Source organism: Chenopodium album, chromosome 3, assembly GCF_948465745.1.
Source record: "Chenopodium album chromosome 3, dcCheAlbu1.1, whole genome shotgun sequence".
Classification (NCBI taxonomy): Eukaryota; Viridiplantae; Streptophyta; class Magnoliopsida; order Caryophyllales; family Amaranthaceae; genus Chenopodium; species Chenopodium album.
In genome coordinates, this window is record NC_137836.1 from 83892384 (window position 1) to 83900520 (window position 8137).

The 8137-nt window shown below is 31.2% G+C and overlaps 1 pseudogene across 1 annotated transcript; it reads left to right on the plus strand.

The window, feature by feature from the left end:
• The first annotated feature begins 3254 nt into the window (after positions 1 to 3254).
• On the plus strand, positions 3255 to 6474 carry LOC145620651 (laccase-4-like; annotated as a pseudogene). Its single transcript, XR_014108277.1, has 6 exons — positions 3255 to 3413; positions 3513 to 3664; positions 4146 to 4390; positions 4759 to 4890; positions 4993 to 5917; positions 6010 to 6474. The product of XR_014108277.1 is annotated as a laccase-4-like (transcript).
• The last annotated feature ends 1663 nt before the right edge of the window (positions 6475 to 8137 follow it).

Consider the following 8137-nt stretch of genomic DNA (forward strand, 5'->3'; position numbering starts at 1 on the left):
AATTTAAGTTCTCTCATGCACACACTCATATATAAATACACCTTTGTTTGCTTAATATTTGTATTGATAGATTGCTCAAAACGAGAGATTCGATTATTCCGGTTTAAGTGATTGAATCACGTAATTAGTTTTAATATGAGCAACGTTAATGACGTTAATGTTCATGCACCAAAGGGAAGGACTGAAGAGTGCTTAGCAGGATCAGTATGCAACGATTCATCTAAGTTCAAGAAGAAAGTGAAGCAAGTTCCGGGAAAAAATCCCGGTCCGGTTGTCGTGTACATGACATCGCCGAAGGTTATAGAGGTCAAGCCAGAGGAATTTAGGGGTCTTGTGCAACAACTTACAGGAAATCATGCTTCTATGCAACCTTCAAATCTCGGCTATTTTCATTAGCTAGTTCGTACTCCCTTCATAAATGTATTCCTTGTTGAAATATTTATCGAGATAAAAGTCAAATCATAAGAACAATTAGGAATTGAGGGAGTAATAATATATTTATATATATATATGCCAAATGTAGTAAGGGATTAAATTATGCTATCATACGCAATTTGTCAACTTTCTTTTTTTGTTGATGTTTTGGGCAAATGGGCAATGATGTGAACTAATTAGGATTCTAGGTTTTTGTTTGTCTCCTAGAGGTCTATTTTCGCATAAACTTGTGTTATTAATTAAAATACTTCTAATAGCACTTTAGAGCGGTACATGGTTAGCAACACTTAAATGACATAATTCCCAATAATTGATATGCGTATTCAACATTTTTAATATGCGAAGTAGAAGAAAAGATTAGGTTTGCACAGAAAAGGTGAGGTTTGCACAAAGATGTACCTTCCGTTATTTTATACTACGGCCTCCTAGAATCGGGAGGGAAGCTCTAACCACTTGAGCTATCCCTCACTCTCGTAATTTATACTACTATCAATATACGAAGTACTACGTATATATTTACAAAAAAGTACGGAGGTAAATTTCTTAAACGGAGGAGCAAAATTACAAAATAGTGAATTATATTTTGTAAACTTTTAAAGAACATAATTACATTAATCTACTTACTAAAGTTCTTTAAGTGATTGCATGCCCAAGCATTATATAATGACTTCAGCAAAATTTGGTCAAGTGATTAGATGATGGGCTCAAACCAGATTATTTATGCAGATCTTACCCGATATTGGTTGGGCTCCCTACTGGTTGGGCCAAAGCCCAACTTTTAAATTACCGTATTATTTCACCATATTTTCGGCCCAATTTAATCCAGACCAGTTTTTGAACATCATATTCAGGGTAATTTAAGGACCGTAATCAAAATAAATAAATTATCGGACGGCAGGTTTAACACGAGTTTACAATCATAAAGATAGAAATATCAAAGTAAAAAAAAAAGCAGCAAATCTAGATTATAATGTACTTTGTTACTAATTCATGAAAATAACTTTTGAACTAAAAGTAATCTTGGCGTGTTAGCTAGCTAGAATATTAAAATGTCATGTCTACTGTTGTTAATGCAAACTAGGAGTAGTATTAAACAATCAATTTAGGTCATCCGAATATGTCATATCATTCGATCGCGTAACTTATTTTTCAGAACTATATAATATAATGTAACTACGAGTATCAGAAAGTTGAAGTGATATGTACGTTTTTTTTTATGAAAATCTTTGCAACTATATATGATAACTACGTTTTGACCGTTTCGGAAAATTTATTTATTGATTGAATTCCAATAGAATTAAACGGTAGGTAAATATTGCCTCTATTCACTAAGAAGAAGAGTATATGGTTATCTGTTACCTATTTGCATAATCATATCGTGTAAGACTATTTGGTTACAATGGTAAGACCTACTGTAATAACTTTTGCTCCGTACTTCGTATGACTGTATGAGAGTTGACCACATACTCAATAACATATAATTATACCGTAATACGAAGTAAATATGTTAATATGTATCGTGACTAGAGTGACTTTTATTAAGCCTTATATATCGTCACCACTAAATTACTCTATATGAGCATTATATTTATTTATTTATTTTTATTTTTTTTTGAACGGATATGAGCGTGAGTTTGAGGATTTCTATTAGAAAATGACAGTGTAATTCACTAATTCATGCAATCGTTGCATAGTTATATTTATTTGTTAATAATAAAAGTTGCTTTACATATATCACGGAAAAGAAAAGGAAAAAAACTTTGCATCTAATCTTATAAAATAGATAGGTCCAAACTTCATAGAGGTCAAGGTTAAGCTCTAGATTATAATTTATAATTGCAAGTATTATGAGCTTGTATGTTGTTGCATATCTTGCTGCAAGATGAGATTAACAGGATTGTAATGAATTTTTCATATGTTTATGTTTTAACTATTTTGACGGAGCTTGATTTAATATGATTTTCCTCCTTGTTGGATTACTTTTTCTTCTTAAAATACATATAATTGTACGTAATTTTTTGAATCTTTTATATTGAAAGTGTTAGAATTTTTCTTGGTGGACCACACACATCACAAATTCAAAATGCATATTATAACCCTAAGTCCCTAAATGATAATCTCCAGCTCTTCCCTACTCGCAAAAATCCAGTATCTCAATGAGTCAATGCAATGAAATCAAACATAATATAGTTTATACTAATATAATTTTAATAATGTCTTCGTAGCACTTCGTTAAATAACAGGTTTGGTGTACTAATTAGCTGATAAATTATGTCATCAATTTGACCAAAAAAAAACTAGTTAGATTCACTAATATTCAATTAATAACATAGCAACTGAATAAATATTATTGAAATCCTCTGTTTGGTTGTAGTTAGCTGAGAGTTCTGCTATACTTCAACCAATATCGTTATTTGTTAGAGTGTTAGGCCAACCCTATTTTTATTTCTTTATATGATTGGATATATAATACTTCTTGTTCAAATAAAAAACAAATAAAACTATCAAAAACTAAAAACCTTAGCTTAAAAAACAGGGCATTTTATACTTTTTTGACATATATGCATGCACAATATAACTAATTTGGTGTAGTCTACAAGAAAAGCATCTGTCTTTGTTAATAGCTAAGTTTTTTTTTTCAAATTCTAGCTTGTTCATTTTCAATATACCAACTTATAAACAATGACATCTTAGCCATAATTAAATATTATCTTTAGCAAATTAATTAATTTCTTTTCTTTGCACAATATTATTACTCCTTTATATAAGCAAAGTTTTGCCTTGTTTCATCTTGTGTCCTTCATTTGCTTGAGCTAATACCTAGCTCGATCGCCTCAGTGAAGTAAATTCATACGAAAATATTTTGTTAGAGAAGAAAAATGGCAAGTTGGGTTGAGAAGGCGTTGATGTTGGTGATTGTAGGTTGCTTATTGCCTGCATTGTTAGTCGAGTCTCGAGTTCGTCACTACAAGTTCAATGTAAGAGCATGTTTTCATCATCTTCTTGGTTGAATGTAATGTATATACATATATATTCATAGTTGTAATATGTATATGTACGTGTGTTATTAATTATAGGTGGTGTTGAAAAATCATACGAGATTATGTTCAACAAAACAAATTGTGACGGTAAATGGTAAGTATCCGGGACCTACTATCGTGGCTAGGGAGGATGATACGGTGCTTGTGAAGGTCGTCAATCATGTCAAATACAATCTCTCCATTCATTGGTTAGTACCAATTATTTATAATCTTGTCAACATTATTTGGAATCTGACTTAATTAAACTTAAACGAGAAAACATGCATTACTTTATATGAAAAAAGGCTAATACTCGTTTTATTCACATGTGAACTTATATTTTTCCTATATTTTTTACTCACCTAAAAAATTAGTCCACCAAAACTAATGATATTTCTTATACTTTCACAATAATTTTTTTTTTTTTTTGAAAGAAATACTTTCACAATACTTTGTTTTTAATCGATTTTTTTTTATAATAATAAAAATAAAATAAAATAAAATAAAAAAATCACCAAGTATGAAATCGTCCTGCTAAAAGCAAAATTCAATACTTTAGGATATAATTCAAACTTTTTTCTTAAAGAAAACATACAAGTTATTTATTATTATTATTATTAATTTATTTCAATAAATGGGCCAATGAGAAAATAATAAAACTTAATTTGGATGTTGTTTGATTTTTGGCAGGCATGGGGTGAGACAAATAAGAACAGGGTGGTCAGATGGGCCAGCATACATAACACAATGTCCAATCCAACCAGGACAAACCTACACTTACAACTTCACTCTGACGGGCCAAAGAGGAACCCTTTTCTATCATGCCCATATTCTTTGGCTAAGGGCTACTCTCCATGGTGCTCTTATCATTTTACCCAAACTTGGTGTTCCTTATCCTTTTCCCAAACCCCATAAAGAAAATGTCTTGGTCTTAGGTAATATTTTTTTTATTATTTTTTTTTTTATGTATTCTTCAAATTGAAAAATAGTACTAACTCCGGTTTTTAGTTGACACGTTTTGACTTTAACACTATTCACACACTTCCCTTTGAGTGTGTTTTAGGATTCATATGTAATGAAAAATATAGTCATGTGGAGTCTTGTTAAATTCGCCACGATGTATATTTTTAAAATATCAACTTTTTATAATTTTTGGTAATGCATAATTAAAAAATTTAACAGTTTAATTTGTGCATTGACAAATGTGACTAAAGAAACGTGTCAGCTAAAAAGAAACAGAGAAAATAAATTTTTTCCTTTAAAAAAAATGTCATGTGACAAAATTTGTGATGAAAATGGATAGGTGAATGGTGGAAATCGGATGTAGAAGCTGTCATCAACGAAGCTCTGAAATCTGGATTGGCACCTAACGTGTCTGATGCTCACACAATTAATGGATATCCAGGTCTCGTTCATAAGAATTGTAACTCACGAGGTAATACTCTATTCAACTTTTGTAGATAATAATTATGTCTTGTTAACTTGTTATGTTATACGAAGTATAGTTTTAACTTATACGTGTGTTTATATTATGCAGAAATGTTCAACTTGAATGTAAAACCAGGGAAAAAATACATGCTACGTATTATCAATGCTGCACTTAATGAAGAGCTCTTCTTCAAGATAGCCAACCACCACCTCACGGTTGTCGAAGTCGATGCTACGTATGTTAAACCCTTCAAAACCGACACGATTGTCGTGTCACCCGGTCAAACAACCAATGTTATAATCGAAGCTAATAATAAGGCTGGAAAATACTTGGTGGTTGTTTCACCCTTTATGGATGCACCTGTCCCGGTAGACAATGCAACCGGCCTAGCATCTGTTCGTTACACAACGTCCCATCCTACCGCCTTATCGACCACCCTCACCGCCCCACCACCAATTAATGCAACCGAGGTGGCTGATAACTTCACCAATTCTCTTAGAGCCCTTAACTCAAAAGAGTACCCTGCTAAAGTACCTCAACAAGTTGATCATTCCTTACTTTTCGCGGTAGGGCTAGGGGTTAACCCTTGCAAAACTTGTGTCAATGGGTCTAGGCTCGTGGCATCTATTAACAATGTTACGTTTGTTATGCCTAATATTGCTCTCTTACAAGCACATTACTCTAATATAAGTGGTGTGTTCACGGCTGATTTTCCGGCGAAACCTCCTACACCATTTAATTACACTGGAAATCAATTGACCAACCTTAATACAACAACCCGGGACTAGGGTGTACAAGCTTCCTTACAATGCAACGGTTCAATTGGTATTACAAGATACCGCGATGATTGCACCTGAGAATCACCCGTTTCATTTACATGGATTTAATTTCTTCGTTGTTGGTAAAGGTCTAGGAAACTACAATCCTAAAACAGATCCAACGAATTTCAATCTTGTTGATCCAGTTGAAAGAAACACTATTGGAGTACCATCTGGTGGATGGGTTGCTATCAGATTTAGAGCCGATAATCCAGGTAATAATCCCTAAAAAAAATATAATAAATATTCTGCGCATATTCTCTATCAGTTCTCACACATATTAACTATTTTGTTGATTATTTCGCAGGGGTTTGGTTCTTGCATTGCCATTTAGAGATTCACACAACATGGGGATTAAAAATGGCGTTCTTAGTCGAAAATGGCAAAGGACCAAATGAATCTCTAATAAAACCTCCAAGAGATATTCCCAAGTGTTGATTAGCGAGTCGATCAAATATGCTTAATTAAATTTTTTACAACAAAAGTTCCATTTTTTTGGTTCTCGAAAGAGCCAAACACAAGAAGAGAGTATGGAGTTTAATTTTACTCCATACGTCAAATTTTATACAAAGTATACAAATTTTTTTTATAAAAGAGTTGCGTGGTTTTTAATAGAAAGATATGCTTTTTGAGCAAGCAAAGCTTAATTAAGATAATAATATGGTTTGCTTATTAGTGTCAATGTAACCAAATGTATATTGGTCTCATACATTATGTATTTCAGGCATATATATTTTTGTCAATAAAATAAATGTTTCGTTTCCTTTCTTCACGAATCGGCCCAATAGTTAGGCCCAAATTTCGTAAACTCATAGCCCAACTCCAAATTGGAAATCGAACGATTTATAGTCCATCTATAATAGTCTGATCACAAATGCTCAAAAATTTTGACAGATTTGATTTGTAATATTAGCAATTTTTTATAAAAAAAATTAGTGGATTAATTTTTTACCCAATTTTTAAAAAAATTTATGATCCGCATTTTCCTACATACCAAATTTCTTTTTAGTGGATTAATTAACATACCAGTACTTTTTAAAAAAATTATACTCGTACACCATACAAATGTTACTAAGATTAGTAATGAGAAAATTATACATTGAGCCGTTAACCATTAATCTGTTAACAACTAATCAATGTTTGATTTATGATTAAACATTTGGAGATTGAACTCATGATCAATGACAATTTTTTTTATTTTTTTTTATTTTTTTTTTTACACAAATGACAATATATTCATATTGGTAGTAATAATAGTAAGGGAGAAAGTTGGCTCACAAACCACTGAAGGGACACCCACGAGTGAGGTAGGAATCAAATTGGAGTGTATCAATAAAAATAATAAAATTATTATTAAAAAAATTCTGAAATTCTACTGATTGGTCAAGTATTTATTAATGCCTGAAAATAATGCCACAAAATTCCACCCACATTATTTCCATTAAAGGAAAGATTCCTAAGCTGTACGTTCTTTCCCCTTTTCTCAAGTCATACGAAGTGCACCATTTTATATTACATGTATTTTTGTTTTTCTCTTTAACTTACTGTATTTTCTTAGATACTTTCTCAGTTTTTTTTGTTGTTCTATTATAAATAAGTTTCTCTATAAAGAGGTTATACCATTGTATAAAAAAATAAGCATTTTGAATTTATACACAAAACTTTATAATCTGTATATTGAGTAACTTAATTGTTTAATCCGTAGTATGTATAAGTACATGGCCATATATATATGCGAGTATATACTAGGATTCTTATGTGCAAGTTGTGTTTGAAATGATTTCAAAACACTTGTAGTTATTGTACTTTCTTTTTAGACACTTCATATTTACACATAGCATTTCAACAATGATCTCGCATCCATTAATGAGCGACTTTACTAATAATAACAATGATCCTAATGATATGGCCTTGAATCAATTATGGCTTCTGCGAATAATACCAATCTAGCTAATACAGTCAACTTGTTATTAGTAATGGCAAATTAACCATCACAATTACTGAACATGAAAACCAATCTTGAAATAACTTTATGTATGCGAATTACGACAAATAAAAGGAAACAGACGAGAAAGTAATATATATATATATATATATATATATATATATATGAAGAAAAAAAAAAAAAAGGCAATGTTTTGTTTTGTTTTGTTTTTTTTTTTTTTTTTTGACAAAAAAATAAGCAAATGTTGATATATAGTGTTTACTATTCGGAAGGAATAATTTTCAACATTGAGTATTAGCTATAATGGGATGCCCCATATGTATATTTTAATATATGATGATGGGCAATATTATTTATCAACTCCATTACAAAGTATACACAAACAAACATATACGAGTAATAATAATTAAATTAAATGGAAGCAGGACCAGGAATAAGACAGACTGTGAACTACAACTAACAAAGTGGTCAAATTTCATTCATTTTTTTT